Source organism: Caloenas nicobarica, chromosome 4, assembly GCF_036013445.1.
Source record: "Caloenas nicobarica isolate bCalNic1 chromosome 4, bCalNic1.hap1, whole genome shotgun sequence".
Classification (NCBI taxonomy): domain Eukaryota; kingdom Metazoa; phylum Chordata; class Aves; order Columbiformes; family Columbidae; genus Caloenas; species Caloenas nicobarica.
In genome coordinates, this window is record NC_088248.1 from 51,559,009 (window position 1) to 51,577,616 (window position 18,608).

At 37.4% G+C, this 18,608-nt stretch overlaps 1 protein-coding gene across 2 annotated transcripts in view; it reads left to right on the forward strand.

Annotated features, from left to right (window-relative positions):
• FRYL (FRY like transcription coactivator) overlaps positions 1-18,608 on the forward strand; it is a 163,875-nt gene that overhangs the window by 4,587 nt on the left and 140,680 nt on the right. For both annotated transcript variants that reach the window (XM_065633171.1, XM_065633172.1), the window contains exon 2: positions 8,833-9,040. The gene's annotated coding sequence lies outside the window, so the exon portion shown is untranslated. The remainder of the gene's footprint in view (positions 1-8,832; positions 9,041-18,608) is intronic.

Sequence of the window (18,608 nt, forward strand, 5' to 3'; positions counted from 1 at the left end):
TTTGTAATGTTGATTTCACTGTCTTCAGTGTATTTCTAGAGAGTAATGGTATTACACTGCTAAACCAAACTCTCTCTTGTTTGCGTGAGATGTTTCCTGTTCACCTGATCATCCTAAAATCCCATTATTGCCTTCTTACATATATGAATTAATCTTTTTAGCGTGCGTTGACCAGACTTGTATGAAGTACACCAGAGAATGTGCCAGTGGGACTTTATAGAGGTCTTTTAGTGCTCTGATGGAGATATCTTGCCAGTAAACCTTAGGATCCTGTTTTCTTTCTCCTCAGTCCTCTCAAGGTTTCTCTGCTTTATCTTCATAAGCTGCAACTTATGATAAAAAAATATTACTACTCGACTATGTTAAATGGGAAGAGAAGCTATAGGTTAAATACAGCATTGATAAATGTCAGTGTTGTGACGGTTGTTGGGCCTGCCATAGTTGGGGTCACTGTGGGAATCATGTTAGTCGTACTTGTGCAGAAGGTGTTCAAGGAGCTCAAAGACGCCTCTAGCAATGTGTGAATAAGCAAAGGAGAAAAGTGGAAAGAAAAAACAGGTACTATTTTTAGAGAGAAGAATGTGCTGAAAAGATCCTTGTGAGAATATGGCTAAGACCTGCTCTGCGGTGTTCAACCCTGCTTGTTTAGCCTTTTACGGAAGACTTACTGCTGTTTATCTTTCACTACTTGTTTTTTGTAGTAGTCTCAAAGACAACAATTGTGGGGGTTTTGCCAGCCCTTTTTAGTTACATTTATTTGTTTGGAGTAACTGAATATAATGTTGGAAATGTTTATAAAATAACAGCTGGATAGACTGGTGAAAACTACAAATACAGATAGTTTGTTGTACATGGTCCAAAAGATAAGGGTCTTGTGATTCAGTGCGGGAGCCTGTTAAAAAAGAATAAAAGAAGCATAATTCATTAAAAAAAAAAAAAAAAAGTGGAGTATCTATACTAGAAGACTTGAGAATGTTCTGATAAAACCAGGTCTTGGGAATTCACATTTGAAGTTGATAATGCAAAGATTGAATGTATTTTTCCAGTGATGTTGTCCAGTTTTGCAAAGTAATCTTCTTTTGTAAACACCATGTCCTAAAGGGGACTTGGAGTTACCAGGACACCTGAACAAGGACTGATTTTCTGTAGAGAAGCTAGCATGAAAGATAGGTTGAAGTGTTCCCAGGCATTTTCATCTGTATTGCATGAGAATAGTCCTTATCCACACCACTTCTTGTGCTAAATCAGAAAGAACTGCTAGAGTTGTGTCTGTGGCAGCTGAACGTTTTGACACTGATAAGAACTTTTATGATCTTAAATTGAACTAATCTGCCAGTAACACTGATCATGTTAAAAAAGATTGCTCTAAGCAAAAATGGTAAGATTTCTACCTCTGTAGACATCATCCCCAAAAGATGTCAAAAAAGCTGAAGAATCACTGTGTTGTGCACTGTGATTGCTGCTTGGCCTATGTATTCCCTGGGGCACGGTGACGAGTAGTAGCTGGTCCCCCGATGGCTGCTGCTGTTGCAGTGACTCAGAGCTCCTGGATACCCACCTTGGCTCAGAAAGAGAAAGGAGTTGGGAGTGAGTGCTCTTGATCTTGGGAGGAGGAGCAGTAAGGGTAGGTCTCTCTGACTCCTTCACTTTGATATAGCACACCTGTTCCTCTGGTTCCTATAAACACAGAGATCATGGAGATCCTGCCCATTCCCTCTGCTGTGCAGAATTAGCAGGTGAATAACTATAGAATAGCTGGTACAGGTCAGAAGGGGTGGATAACAAGTGTGAGAACAGAAAGTTAGGTATATACGAGCACAAAATGAATAGAACAAGCTTTTGGGGCAGAAATCTGAACGTTTTTTACCATTATACACATTTATTTAATTAACACTTTTGTATGCTTTTGGACCTTTTGCTGTACTAGGGAAAAATGAGCCTGATTTAAAAGCATTTAAGAACACTTCTTTTACTGTACATCATGATCAGCCTTTGATATTATAGTCTGTTATTCAGCATCTGTAAACAAGCTGTCAGGTAGGCACAGGTTGTACTTGTATTCTTGTGGTGTGAGGGGGTATATTGTGTGCAAATGACCTGATCCAATTCGAAGCCAAACCTTGTATGTCCTGGGAGGAAATCTAAAGGTACTTCATAGTGCGTTCCATGTTATGCTGTAGTGTAAGTTGTTATTCTCTTGACTTGCATTTTTAAATTAATAATAAATAGTTCTGTTTTCAAGTATTTCGTAGTCCCTATAGTTTTACAGTAGCTTTTATTGTGTGCTCCCTTAAAACCATATCTAGTATATAAAACTACGGCATATAACTATATAATTTAAAGGCATACAATCTTCATGTGACTCTAGTTAGAATGATGTAGGTGTTCTAAGTTTAAGAATTATGTTAGTGACAGAAGTCCTCAAAAGATATTTTGAGTTCAGCAGATGGCTATTTGAAAACTGGTATGCCTTTGTTATGAGAAGAGTAGGATGCATAGTAGAGACAGAATATCAATAGAGCTTTTATAATGTTCTGTGCCTAGAAACAAGAAGAATAGTTCAACCACTTTTCTGTTTATCTTATTGTCATGCTGGAGAATGCAGACTGTCCTCATTTGGGCTTCTGTTAAAGTGAAACAGAAAGTTCATGTCTCAGCCCATGTAAATACAGACACTGAACTCTTCAGGTTGAATGCTGTTTAAGAAAAAAACAATGGGTAGAGATGATCTGCAAGTACAAGAGAGTCCTCATTTTGATTATTGTATTTCAAAAGCAATTAGCCTTTTATAGATAGTATTTGTGTCAGATTTCCAGAGGCCAGAGAATATTGTACTAGACTAGGATATATCAATTTAGGCATATTTTTCTGCAACTGCGTGAGTAGATAAGAAATCTGCTAACTGTTATACTTCAACGTTGTCTGGTCAGCATATTTGAAGAACTACTAACATTTTATGTATAGGACCTGAATTTAACCTCTATTGCTGTTGCTTTGAGGGGAGTGGGGAAAGCAGCTCCTTACTTTGGTTCGAGGGAGTAAACTGTTTGGTTTTTTTTTAATGTATGTGTTTACTTTTGTTTTTAATTTAAATCCATATAGGCTTTGGTACCGATGTGCGTCAAGTTCATGTTGTTTCCTCCTAATGGTATGTAATAACTAAAGAAACATTCTATTGCCACGTATTTTTCTTGGTACAGGCACAGTAATAAAACTTGTCAGTGATTTAATAGTTTTTGGCACTTTTAAAGAAATATATTTTTAGCTTGGAAGAAAAATAGTACATAAGCTGTTCATTTTTCATTCAGTAGTTCTAAGTGTTTGAACCCTGCTAGATGTTGATCTCCCAAAGCTTATTGAATTGGAAAGGACTGTTGGTTTTGGTTTGAGATTCTTTCAAAAGTAGGAAATCACCAAAAGCAGTTTGAAAGTGTGGTATAAGCTTCCTATTCTTCGGATTTAGTTATTTAGTTTCATGCTTACATGCTGATTTTTAGTTCAGTCTGTGCTTGCAATTTATTTTGTGAAAAGGAAAAAAAAAGGAGTTTAGTTTATAGAGCCATTTGGCTCTTTTTTTTTTTTTTTTTTCATTTTCCCTGTTGTTGCTGTAGTGGTGGTGATGCAGAGATCAGAATTTGAGGCTTTTTGCCTGCACTGCACACTCATGGAAATTCTCACTTTTCCTGTTGCTGAAACCTTGTTCATGTAGATCTGATGAATGATGGTATTCAGATCAGTGTCTGTGAGAGCTTTAGTAGGAGCCGTTGCAGGTGCTGTCGATGCACTGTCCTATTTATCAGTGCAGGCAGCACCGTGTGGTGTGTCTGTGGAAGAACACGGTTGTTGCTGTTGGTTATGGTCTACCATTTCCCCCACCCAGTGCATATGAAATAAGAAGGAACAAGTGATGATAAATTTCTAGGTGACATAAGATTAGGCAAGCTCAAGTCTTATTCATTACTTCCCTTTGAAATACTTGTGTGTAATATTTAAAAAATTTTGCTGGTACAGACTTAGTTTTAGCTGTTTTCCTGGTGGAAACAACATTGTTTGAGTTAATCCTAATATATGGGTTGCTGACGCCCTCTGACACTAACAGAAGAGAGCTATAATTTCTTGGTCACCTGCAGATTGGACACTTATTTTTGCAGTTTCTTAAAAAGCAGCACAGAAATCTTTTCTCTTGGATACCAAGTCCCAGCTTATAGTTGGTATAATAGAAAATAACTAAGGTCCCATTTTTGGGGCCCAAAAGAAAATAATTGGTTATGTACTACAGTTGGGGAAATGTGCCTTTAAATCAACAATCAGAAAATAGCAGGGGTAAAGGTGGGAGACAGAGGGCATGAGCACCAAGGGGAGGTGTAACAGAACAAGTCTCGTATCACTCTGTTTCTGAAAGCAGTGGGTTTCTTGGGCTCTGGCACTAGTAAAGGCAATTTTTATTAAGAGGCTAATGTGAGAGTCTTGAAAGATCTTATGCCTAGATGGAAATACCCACTGTGCTCTGGTAAAAACACAGTTTGAGTTTGGGCATATTTCTAGCAGTCTGAAATGAGATTCCAAAGAGTAAAAAGTTATAATAAAAATTTAAATAATAGGCAGGTTTTGTGACACTGGCCCAATGGACATGATTTGTGATTCATGTACTTTTCTCCTTTTTTTGTGCTAACTAAGGAAAGGAGAACACAAATATACATTTTAAAATTTGAGTTACCGTGGACAAGTTATTACATATTTGGTACCAAGCACTCATCTGAAGTTTCTTACAAATCCCTTTCAACTACAAATGGGGATTTTATAGGAGTCTTTTCAACTGAACTTTGTCAGTTTGTAAATGGACAGCTATTTCTAATTCTTATGAAGAGAAAGTGTTGAACCAGTATAACAAATGTAGTTCTCAGGTGCAGATGTTTGGTTATATTCCAGAGTTTTGGTATGGCCGAGATACTCATCCTTTTCTTCTTTTCCTATGATTCCCCTTAGGTGATCTTGATCTGCCTCCTGAGCGTTATCTCATTTCTGTGTCAGTTATGTAGAAGTTGAACCTACCTCAATTTCTTGCCAATGGTCTATGCATCTTCCAGTTATAGTATCTGTGGTGAATGAAGTTCTTCTCCCTGCCACCCTAAGCTACCCAAATACTTGCTTTTTGCACTGGGGTCCCTGCTTCTCTCTTGTTTATGATTTTTGTGCTTCCCTGTAGCTAACTGATCAGCAGGCACCCAGCCTCACTGGTTGTGTGGCTCCTGGAGTGGAAAAACGGCTGGGTTTCCGTAAGGGGGTGGTTGGTGAAATTGGGAAAGCACTGCATGATAACCACGTTCTTGACAGCGTTTAATAACACTCAGTTCATCATGTAGCTGTTTTTAGTTTGTGGTGTCGAATATGTTGTTATATAGTGTGGTTGTTGTATATTTGTTAAATTATTAATAAAACTTTTGCAAGGAGCAAGAGAACCAAATTGTTACTGAAAATCTTCCGTTAAGACAAAGTGTGCCAAACTACAGTAAAGAAATGGGGCAGATTTGATGTTGGCAACCTGGAAAGCATTCCCCCTTTTTATTCTTATAAAATCTAGTCTTGTGGGGTAGTTAGCTCAGAAATGCCTTCTGTAATATTCAAGTGCTCTTAAACTTTTTTTTTTTTTTTTTTTTTTTTTTTTTTGTAATTTCTGGTACAGCCACTAATATTACTTATTTGGGAGGAAAGCAAACAGTAAGCTCGGTACAGTGTAGCTGTGCAGGCTGTTGCTGAAGGTAAGGTTGGGAGGATGGAGGAATTGGGCAGCCCCTGAAAATCTCTCAGCCCTCTGGTAGCATCTCCCAGTGCTGTAGTGGAAAAAATGCTTGATTGGTCTGTTACAAGAAAGTCTTATATATGGTCAATATGTTGTAGAATAAATGTGGGTTATAGTTATCATGTATTTTTTTCCTTCCACCCCCTGCATGATGGATGGCATAAGTCGTGAGCCTTGGGCTGCAGCCTGGCTTTACCTTGCCCTGTGGCCTGATAATGTTTCTTCGTTGTGTGGACTCTTTCCACACCTGCCATCACTTTGGGGAGGGAGCGAGGGGGACAGTGACAGAGGACCAGAGCTCACAGGGGATATTGTGTTATTTATGTTAGCAGTGCCCGTGGCAGCGTGTTATTTAGCCAGCTGAAGTCCAGGTCAGCCACATGTTTGAGTGGCCATGGTGCCATTCTGTAAACGTTTGCCCCTAAACTGGTTTATTAGCAACTTTTGGTGGTAATTTTAAAAATCATGCCTCAAAAATTAATATAATTAAACTCTGCCTTTATAAAAGCAAACATAGTATACTAAAGGTAAAGCTGAATTCAGTCTTGCATGGTAGCCAACATTATAGCAGCTATTCTGTGAACATAATACATCAACTTAAAAATGAGATAAAAATTCTCTTTTAAACACCTCTCCCCCCCCCCAAAAAAAAAAAAAAAAAAGTTCACCTAATAAAAGTTGTATGTGCTGTTATTGGACAGGTTTGAGGTTGGCTGGATTTTTAGCTGTGTTTTCCATTTCAGGATGTTAGAGGAGTTCTGAATTTTTTTTTTTTAGCCATGAAAACTTACGGGTAGCAGCAGTGTCCTTTGAATTACTTTTTTAAACTTTCTGATAGCTGACCTCTTGTAGTTTGAACTTTATTATGTAGTTTTGTCATGTTCTGCTTCTTAGCTTTTCATTAATCTCCCCTAGAGATGAATCCCAAATGCTGAACCTCTTTCTGTGTGATACTTTTGACTTCAGATCTGATAAAGTATAGTTACATTTTAACTTGAAGTTGTAAGCTGCAGTTAGGAAATGAAGCCGATGAACTTCCTTCCAGCAATATGCTGTAGCTACTGTAAACTTCGTTCACATCCGTGGGAGACTTTCAACCTTACTGCTATCTTTACTGATACCTTTCTTTCCTGTAGTCAGGCTTAGTCTGATCAGATTGATTCTGTAGGGTACCTTAGATTGTATTAAAATACAACTCTAGTTGTACTTGAAGTTCTGGGCAGCAGCTGCAATTTGAAGTTTGTTGTTGCTTAGTATTGCTTGAATACCTCAACTGAGTTTTCCTGTGCCTCACACCCTTCGGGCTCTTTTTAAACACTCTGCCTGCTGAACTGAAACATGAGTATGTTTCCGGAAAGCTTGGACAGCTCAGTTGGTTTTCAGCTTAACTTTACTTCCTCCATTAAGGAGCTGGGCAATTGGGTGGTGTGTTGGGGCAGGGTGTAATCTGGTGTGGTGAAGAATGAAGATGAGTGAGAAGCACAGACTGGGTTTGCCCTGGACACACTGAGAAGGGGGAAGCCTTGAAGCAGAACGGACTCATGTCTGTGAATGTATATTTCGCTTGAGAAAGTGAGATAAAATATCAGCAGGCAGGTTGAAAGGTCATACATTTCTGCTGCGTAGAAAAGTGTTTGCTTGCCCCGATTGTCTAAAGAGGAAAAAGTGATGCTGATGTGATGCACTCTACTGTCAAATGCACAAACTACAGAAAGCAGTTGATGTTTTCATTAGAGAGTTGCAATTTAGCAGGTAAAATTCAGAGTTAGAATTTTATGTCATTAAATGCTTCCCTTTATAACTGGTCAAATCTTTAAAAGTTTGACTTGCCTTTTCAAGGAATTACATAGTATGCTCCCAATTTATATATAAACATCAGCTTGCTTCCTATTTGCAAAGGCTTATCTAATTTTCCTCATTGTCTCTAAGTCCCACTTTTAAACTTTCTTTTACATCTTAAAATATTCAGGATGTGTCTTTTTACCTTTAGATTGCACTTATTATGTGGGTCTCTCTTGTATTTTTGGAAACACTAATTAAGAAGTAGAACAAACTGTACATAAAAGAAGTGATGGTGACTGAATGAATGGTTCACACATCCCTAAAGGAAACTAGTACATTCATGATGCATCAGAGCACTGATAAAGTCATGTTGGGTGTACAGTTCTTTTTATGTACCTGCAATTTTTAAGGCTATGGCTTAAAAAAACCCCAAAAAACAAAAAAAAAGCCCCAAGCAAACCAAACCACAAAACAACAACAAAAAATCAAACCCATCACCAACAAAAACAAACAAAACCCCAGCTTTTTGTCCCTCCATATGCAGTGGATGATCAGGAGTGCTGGATTACTGCTGCATGTTGAGACTTGAGTTGCTAAAAGCAGTTGAAAGTGCTTGATCTGCCTCCAGGGTAAAATTAAAAATGCTAAAGTGCTTTTACTGTAGTTTGGCAGTATAGAAGAACAAAAACAAACTCTGCTACTTAAGCATGTTACAACAAGTGTGCAAATTGCATACAAACTTGTGTTGTGGAGGAATCTCCAGAAGTTCTCAAGGCTTTGTTATGGCAGACACAGCTGAAGCACTGTTTTCTTTTTCTGACCACATCCTCCCACTAACCAAGCAGGGAAAAAAAAATCAACAAAAATCAGAAAAGAAATAAAAGGACTAATATGAAAAACGTGATTCAGAATGACTTGCATTTGGGAACGATTGTATATATGATTAATAAAGTAGGTTCATTACTAAAGTACAACTAAAACTCTCCAGAAAGAATGGATGTGCATAAAATATGCTGAGTGTGGGAAGCCAGATTTTATTTCAATGTCAATTTTAATTTTTCAGGGCAAAAAAAGTCATTAGGAATCATTAGCTTCTGAGCAGAACAAAAATTCTGAAGATACATGTAACAGATTTTTATTGTTTATGACCCTTCAGTGACAAAGATCAGAATTCTAAAGCTTTTGGCAAATGTTGACTTCCCCATTGAGTGTCTAAGGTTTGACTGGTTTTTTTCTCGTTTTCTTTTCAGCGTTTTATATTTTGTTTGTCTGTACTGTGTTTGGAGACCTTTTTCCAATATTTGGCTACATACCAGCCGACTCGTAGCTGTTTACATCTTTGTCTACTCTCACATCTCTAAGCATACGTTGGACTCGGGGGGAAAATGTCTTGATGGATCCATCCTAAGTGCGATACGCTAACAGCTCTCCTCGGTGGTTAACTATGGCTTCTAAGTGGTAAGACATTTTTCACAATTTTGTCGTAAATAAATTTTCATGCATCTATTTTTTTTCCTTTTTGCTTTGGTCTTTGTTATGTATATTATACTGTTAACACTTTGACCTACTACTACAGCAGCTATCAATTATCTGAATAGAAGGGTGTCTGTACTATGTTAAACAAGGACATTTTGTTTAACATAGTAACTGATCATGGCCAAAAGTGAATGTCTAAGGAAGAGGTTAAGAACAGGACAAGCAGGCTCCCATTTTCCAGTGACCTGCAGCTCGGGGGCTTCCTAAGCCAGATGTGGTTCCTGTACGTTTTGTAGTTCTCTTAAGTAATTCCTGTATGCTCAATAATTTTCTTAAATTGTCTTTCACCAACCTCTGTGCTCATTGCAAATCAGACTTCTCGGTGCTAACAGAGTCCTCTTTACCATGTGCGGGCAGGTGTCTGAGCTCTGTCCTCTTGTGGATGAAGCCAGGTAATGCAGCTAATTAGTAAAGGCAGCCACAATTCTTTACTTAGATGCCCTTTGCTGCTCTTCATGTAAGGATTTTATCAATAGTAAGTAGATCTGTATTGCTGTCAAGCACAGGGTAGTCGTTATGGGTAAAGCACTTCTGTGCTGAAATGTTGTCGAACTAATCCAACATCTGAAATATTCTTCAAAAATAATGCAAGGTACTGCTACCCTGTAGTCAAGTAGTAAAACTGACATACTGTGCTTCCTTTTGGCCTTTGAGAACAGAGCGCATAATGGCATGACAGGAGGAAAATATTGAAGTGCTGTTGTTTCTGTGGTATTTGCTATGTGGACTTCTGTATTCAAGGTGTTCTGTGTTTATTATATATCCTATAATATTACTTTACAGAATGTAATAGAATATGTACTATTATTATTAATTCGAATTATCATGAAGAATTAGAATATTATACAATAATATTTTTACCATCGCTCTTGCTTTCCTTTGTTGTATTATCCGATGTATTATTTACAGGAGAAGTATACAGTACAATAGAATGTGAATGGATTCTGGCATTGGATCTTCTCCACTGTATCATATCCCCGTTACTTGCCTCTGTCACTGGCTTTCGTTCCTAGTTATATTACATTTTATACTATAATTATTATTTTTATGATGTATGTATTATTTCTCTCAAGAGATAATAAATTTGTTGCTGGAGAAATTTACCTTGAACATCCTTATTTTTCTGTTGTCCAAGGAAGGCAAATACAGTTTTTAGCATTTGAGTAGGAACTCCAGATCAATCTTCAAGTGAAACAGAAAAATAAAGGCAGGGGTTTCAGGACATTAGTATCATTTTTTGCTGGAAGTAGGTCTCTTGTGGGTGCTTATCATGCTTTGGGCAGCTCTGGTTTTACCTCACTTTAAAAGGTTTATTGATTGTACGTGTTCTATGCATTTATATAGAAAATGTGCTCTAGTGACAAACATCAAGCATTCAGGGTTGAATTGTGTAGCTTATCCTTATTGGAAGCAAGGCTGTTCAGTGCTGATCTAGGTCTTGGAATACTTCTCAGTAATTTTTGTACTTTCGGTAGCTATTGCTACATGTTTAAAAGGCAATCAGGTAGTAGGTTTAAAAAAATAACCTTAGCATTGGGTCCTTAGATTTTGTATCTGTCGTCTGTCCTCAGTATTAAAAACCTATTGTGTTGTGTGTAGGCAAAAAACTTAGTTTTTTCACTTCAGTAAAAGGTAAAGACAAGTCATCTCTCAGGGTGCATTTTCCTGTCAGAGAGTGCAGAGAGTCTTATCTCAAGTGCTTTCCTTACATGTGAGAAGGAAAAACAATATATAGCTTGAAAAATGTGCCACCTGCTATTTTTCTTGTGTTTCTAATTTACTCCCTGGAATCAGTTCCCTGATCATCAGACCTGGTTGCTCAGGGCTTCATCCAGTCAGGTCTCGAAAAGATCTGATGGTGAAGACTACATGACCTCTCTGAAAAATTGTCTGGAGCATCAGTTGTCCTGAAAAGCCTATTCCTGTCTGTAAATGCAATTACTAAACAATATTTGGAGCAATTCATATAACTGTTCATGCATTTCAAGTGTTTTCACATGTGTAACACTTAAGTTTGGTTAAGGATTTTTTCCAGCAAAATTAAGAAAATTAAGGACCATCAAGAGGAGAAAAGTTTGATGTGCTTGTTGTTTGCGCATAGTGGTTTTGTGTTGTTTTGTTTTTTTGGTCTTTCTTTCCTCTCCTTAAATAACCGTTTAGGATTAAAGCAGTACTTGGTACTCACTACCCTGTGCAGGTGTTTATTACCTGTATCTAACTGTAAGATGGATGTTGGGGAAATAGATGGAAACAATTTTTTTTTAATTACAAAATTACTGTTAAGATGTGTCTTTTATGTAGTTCGATGGGCTTCACCAACTTTTAATAGGGTTTTTCTGTGGGCTTTTTTCCACCCCTCCTGCTTCTTTTGAACATTAGTTCTCACTCTGCTGCCCAGCCAGAGGTGTGTTTCTGCTGAAGAGCTTTGTAGAACCTGCTTACTTGCAGTGACAAATGACTTGCAGAATGCCTCACACTTGATGCCTCTTGTTGTTCAAATAATGCAGAACATCTGGGTTGCAGCTACAAGAAAACAGAAGATGAAAATGCTGACAGGGACATAGAAGAACTGCTTAATTTGTGAACTTGGAAAGCTCTGTGTGTGTCAGACCAAGAAAAAAAGCCAACTGTTCAACCTGTCTTGTAGGATTTCTCTTTTCCAAGATACCGGTGTGTTTGTCCTTGGTTTGTGTGTGTTTTGTTGTGTGTGTTTGTTTTGCTTGTGTGTACTGCTCAAGTCTAGAAGGTCAGAGGTTTTTTTGTAGCAATGTTCAACATTCATAAAATTCCTTTTTTTTAACCTTTTGTGAAGCTTTTTCTTTTTGAACTTCCTGTCATGGAGAACATCTATGTATCTTTATCACAAATGCTAGTTTTTGAGTAAGATTTCTTTATGACAATATATTTGTTTTAACATAATTTACTTGTTTATTGAATATAATAGGACACCATCAGTGGTGTTCTTTAATGCCTGAAATGAAATACAACTGGCCTTCAAAGGGGCTTGAACTGTTGCGAATTTCTTTTAGAAGTCTGCTTAGAATACTGCATCAGCAAGAAGGTAGTGGAGAAAGAAACTCTTGTCTACTAACCAACTTTGATCTTGGTTAACCTGTTGATCTGAGAGCTCTGAAATTTATTTATATACAGCCATCTATAGGCATGTGCATCTTGAAATCTTATTTTTAACACATTTTGATTAGACAACTATTTTATTACTGGTTGTAGAGATGCTGCTGTTTCCCATGTGTAGCCAGCAGCTGTTTGCTTGGAAGGAATTATCTTGGAGAGGTGCTTGATTTGAAAGAAAGAGCAACTTCTTTATCAAGATGTGGAGTAACTCCACAAGTTACTCTACAGTAAGGCCTTTGTGTTACATTTTAAATCTCTGATATATAATAGAATGGAAACAGAAGTCTTGAAGGAACTGAAAAATGTCTATCCCTTGGCTAGTAGCTAGTGAAAACACTCTGTGCCTTTATGCAAAACAAGTACTTGAAAGATTGGGAGACAATGGTAGGTGTGTTTTCAGAGGTTTGGGTGTAAAGCACAAGTGATTCAGCTGCTTCTGGTATCTCCTACGTAGTTGCAGAGCTTTCCTGTGGAAACTCTGAGCATTCCCCTCCCTTGTGCTTCTGTCCAGCCTGGTAACGCCTCCTGCCTTGCTTGGCCCAGGGCACTTCACACCTACAGTGCACCACTGCTGATGAAGTTCTCACCTCTGCTGTCCTCCTTAGCTCCTCAGTGAGTGTCTCTGGCTCAGAAATGGCTTATGAAGTGCAGGAAGTCTCACTTCTGATGCAGACAATACAGTAACAACAGTCCCTGATCCTTTGATTTGAGGCATTACCTCACAGGATGTAAAGATTCAGGCTAAAAAGTACAGCACAGTCAGGAAGGAATAACAATGCTGTGCAAGGAAAGAGGCCCTCTCGAAGTTCTACTTAGCTAATATTCTGAATTTTAACCATATCTTATTGGCTTTTCTTGTGTGAATGGTGAAAGATAATCCTCGTGTGAAAATGACAGTCTTGACACCTATGTGTATTTCCAGTTGTAGGTAGTCTGCTGGCTTGAAACAATCATACTGTAAGGTGATCTGTGTGTGTTTTAAAATGTGTGTTACCTTCGCTTTAGATATTTTTTTAATCCCTGTTTAATGCATGTTAACTTGAAAAGAATGGATGTTTTTGAAAATTAGTTACTGAGAAATGGAAAGCAGTAAAGTTTGTTTTGTGGTAATCTCCTTAAGGAGGACGTAATTCCAGCCTCTGAAACTTCTTTGAAAAAGAATCCTCCTGTCTTTCACTATGACAATTAGAAGTCTGTTACTAGTCTATTTAAAAAGCCACAAGTGAGGAAAGGACACAGATCTTCTTTAGTCTTTCTATTCTAATCAGATGACTGGAGCATTAATTTTTCTTTGAACAAAGGAATCCTCACCTTCCTGCGTGATCATTTTCAGCTGTGTCCTTAAATTTCAATGGTTGTCTCTTTCTGCTCTTCAAAGGCAGGTTTTTTTTCTTGTCACTCCTGATAGGAGCAGGCTTAACTTCTCCTTTAGATAATGTGTAATTCTGCAATTCTCTTCCAAATCGGGATTTTTTTCTTAAATTCTTTCACAATACATGCAAATCTCACATATGCTTCTTCTGGTATTAGAATAATCTTTTTTAATCTGATGGTAGGTGTTAGTTAAATGTACATTATCACTATTTTGTCTCAATCTGTATCTTTCAAGTTATAATTCATGATGTGTCTGTTCTATAGATCTGTCTTGATTTGTGGTACTCGGGAAGATTTAATCATCAATGTGCTATTTGGGCTTTTCTGTTGCCCCCAGGTCACTGTCAGGATGCCTGAGCAGCAGAGCCTGTGTGGAGGAGCGGTACCTTTGCCCTGATTGCTCTCTGTAGTTTCATAAACTTTACTGTGATAATACTATTAATTTTAGTGAGCAAATCTGCGTGGGTGTGCATAAATACATAAATGGTTCTGTGTTTTTTTTGGTGACTCAACAATTTGTTGATTTAGGTTCTTCATCTTTCCCACATATTTGTTTACTTAGCGGCTTTGATTTACTGAGAATTATTTATTCTAGCAGTGCATTTAGCAACTACATTTTCTTATTTGCTGATAGTCCAAAATTTCTAGGTTTTAAAATTTTCTTCCTCACTTACTAGAAACATTTTTGGACCTTATCTAGTACCTAACTTAGGCAGACCACTGTTTCATCTCAAGCATATTGTAGCTTTTCAAATAGGAAGAGTAAATGAGATTTCATTCAACATCTTACACTGCAAGTTAGTATTTCCTCTCCTGTGCTCAAAGCCCTGAAACCCAAACCTTGGCAAACAAACCTAAATTACATCTACTCTCTTTCCTTTCTAGAACTTGAAAAAGTGTGAATTCCCTACCTCTTTTCATTTTAGAAATGAATATAGTAACTTAAAACATGTAAGTTCTGCTACATGTGAATATCTATAGCGTTGAAAGGATAGCTCTGTTTTCTGTTAAACATGAATGACAGTTTACAAATGTTTCTGTACTACAGCTGCAATACTGGGCTTTCCATGGGCCCACATGGAGCTCCACTGGGAGCATCCTCTGCTGCACTTCATGGGCTGTCTGGTGGTTGTTACTGACTTGAGCGGGGTTGTTTTGGGGAGGTGGTGTTTGTTGTTGTGGGTTTTGGTGTGTATGTTTTGTTCATGTGGTGATTGGTTGGTTTGGTTTTTTTTCCCCCTTCTCCTTAAGACAGGAGACAATTGAATGTTAATTAAAAAAAATCCCACTTGTTCAATGGAAAGAATATCCATAAACATTCTGTGTGTATTGAAAGACCTTTACTCTTTTTTAGGGTTACAAAATTTACATTAAAGATTTGCTCTAAATTAGTAGGTGGTATTCATTTGGTGTACGACTATGGTAAGTCATGCTCAGATCATGTACTATCTGATAAGTAAGTTCCTTAAGTATCTTAGTCTTCCACTGCCTTGAATTTAATATAATCATTACATGTACCTAATAGGTAAGAAAGGCATCTTGATATGAGCAGGAGTGAGTGTTTTCCTTTAATACGGGTGCCAATCTTTCCTATAAGCCACGAATGTTGAAGACTTCAGCCCAGAGTACCTAGTACAACTATATTTATTGTAACAACTGATAGATTGGACTGTTTTCCATTTAAACCAAATTACATAGTTCTGTCAGCAGCATTTATTCTTTCTGGTTATGTTCAGGTTATCAAGTGAAAGTACATTCAAGTTAAGTAAAAAGAAGGGGCAGACATGTATTTTGCAGAAGAATTGGAGTGCTGTTGCTTTACGCTGAAGGAAGCATTCTATTTAGGATTTAAAGAGGAAAACTACTACAATTTATCATCTAAGCTTATCTATTTCCACTAGAAAAATATTGTAATGCTTTAGATAATATTATTTCTATCTTTGAGATAGAAGAGATGAGAAGGGAAAAGTTTTAAAGTTATTGTCCCAACATAACTGTGAGCAAACATACATGATATCTAGCTTTTTTCTGGTAATATTCTGTTTAGAAAATAGATAATGAGTTTTAACTACCTATATCCTCTAGCTAAGAGTAACCTTCTGAAGTCCCACAGATAAATTATTTCTCATACAGAGATTCTATGTTCAGCAACTAGATTTAACTACTCTTGGTGCTGAACAAAGACATAACTTAAGAAAATGAAATTCTATTACTAATTCCAGTATTAACCTATGAATCTTGATCTCTAATTATTCATCCTTTGGCACTGTGGTTTTGTTAACAAGAAAGAGATCGCAGCATGAAATTTTGTATAGGAGTACTGCATATTATGAGATTTAAAAATACATTGCTCTTCAGGTAACGTAAATCTTGTGATACAAATAATTTCACTATAACACTATATTTTATATAGCATTTCAGAGTTTTAGTAGTATGGTCTGTATAATAGAGCACAGAGGATGTACGCCTAAAATCGTAGAGACTTCAGCATGTCAGTCCATGCAGATGGACTTGTGAATTTATCCACTCAGTTTTCTTTACTAGATTGAGTATTAATTTTTACTTTCTGTGCAATGTAAATAAAATTCCTGTGACCATATTTGAAAAATTGACCATTTTGCAAGGGAAGAACTAAAATAGACAAGAGTGGACGAATGCTCTGTAAACCAAGACAGAACCTATATTTAATCTAGGTGTCCAGAATATTTTCATTGGTATTGGAAACTGAGCTTGTCCTGTGTGCTGTGGACTTGGCAAGCTTGCTTCTTTTTTTTTCTTTTCTTTTTTTTCCTCTTTTTAATTTTTTCTCTTTTTATTTTTTAATCTTTATTTTTTCTTTTTTTTTCTCTCTTTTTTTCCTTTTAAAAAATAATAATAATAGAAGCTATGGAAAAGAGTTACAATGAAAAAAGGATAATGGTAGTTTCCACAGGTCAGTAACATTTTAAACATACCTTCCTTGTATAAAATTTCAAGCAGTAAACTAAGATTAGGTCAGGCTTCTTAAGGGAAGCAAGAAAAACTGGTCCTGTATGCACTTTTGAGATTGGAATGAAGGTTATTGTGAACAGTAGGTTCTTTCCCTGGCCATTTGACTTTTATGCTTTGGGCATGATTTTAGGAGTTGGCCATTTAAACACCTCCAGGGATGGTGACTCCACCACTTCCCTGGGCAGCCTGTTCCAATGCCTGACAACCCTTTCCATGAAGAATTTTTTCCTAATATCCAATCTGAACCTCCCCTGGCGCAACTTGAGGCCATTTCCGCTTGTCCTGTCACTTGCTACTTGGGAGAAGAGACCAACACCCTCCATGCTACAGCCTCCTTTCAGGTAGTTGCAGAGAGCGATAAGGTCTCCTCCAGGCTAAACAGCCCCAGTTCCTTCAGCTGCTTCTCATAAGCCTTGTGCTCCAGGCCCCTCACCAGCTTCATCATCTTCCTCTGTGCTCTCTCTGATACCTTATCACTTACTGTCTATGTTCTGGCCTTTCTATAGGCAAACCTGCATTAAGGGTTGGCAACTCTCTTCCTTGTGTTTCTGTCAAGCACTTGAAAAGCTTTTGGTAAAGGTTTTCAGCTCTTAATTCCTCAGAGATCCAGTGTCACAGCAACATTGCCATTGTTGGTCTGAGTTACTGGTAGCTGTCCCACAGAACCCTTGCTCCTGAAATATTGGGGGTTTTTTAGTGTCCTTTGCATAGAAATATTAACATCATGCTTTTTGTTGTTCTCTTTCATCCTTTTATAAGGTAGAAGATCTCGCCACTTCTCTTGTGGGATTGTGTAATTATGTTTTCTCTCAGTGTTCCTGCTTGCATGGGAATGGGTATGTTTCAGAGTAGGTACTGCTCTGAGAGATTTGCTTTGAAATGCAGGTTCTCATTTGAAGAAAATCTATTGGTGAAAGAAATTAATAGGTTTGGAAGATCTTGTGTGATACATCAGTAGTTGGAACAAGCAAGAGGTCAGTGAGGGGAAGCCCAGATCACTATGCTGACTGAGGAGTGTCGAAGCTGAAGGATAAGGCGATACCTTGGTCTTCTCCAGAACTCCTTGTGAGTTCTGGAAAGCATTGCATTCTTGCATGCCACTTCAAGATAAGAACACTTATTACCTAGTATATAAACAGTAAAAATTTTGGGTTATTTTTATTAAACAGGATAATATTCCAGTCAGTGAACGTAACAGCTGTGTTTCATGTTCAGCTTCCAATATGTTTTGCCAAGTATTTTATTTATACTTGTATTTCACTTCTACTAATGCTAAAATAATTTAAGCTCAGCTCTTAAAACCCCAAGCACTCCAGAAATCCCCAACCTTTCAAAGAAAAAGCCCCACAACTTGCTAAACCCACCCCCCCCAGTCCCCCATACAGAGTAAATACAGCTTAAGTGACTGACAGGAAATCGAAACTTCACCAAAAGCTGGCAGTTGTTAAGTAGTTTCATTTCATTTCTCAGGAAACAGAAAGCTAGACTTTCTTTGAGAAAAGCATGTTTACATAAAAAAACAAACAAAACCCAACAACAACCAAAAACAACCAACCAGCCCGCCCCCCCCCCCCCAAACCCAAACAAACAAACCCACTGTAGGAATATTAAATGGCTTAGGTTTAACGTATTTTTAATGCAAAATAATAGCCACAAGTTTACACCAATACAGAAATGGTTTATTGTGAAATACTGGTCCTTATTTTTTTTGCTGTTAAATTTCATTAATTGAACTGGACCAAGAAAACCATTAACGCTGAGTAGCTTGGGAATTAACTGGTAAAATATAATTTTAAATTATATGAAAGATGGCCTTCTATTTTAAATATATTTTAAAATTATGGAACTCTCTGACATGCGAAGTTAATTCCTTCAAATATGTCAGGTTCTTACAAGTAGTTAGTCCAAACTCCCAAAAGGTGAGATGACTCCACAGTTGGACAAGCAAACGGTTTTCTCCCTATGCATACATTTTTTGAGGTTATGTTATCTG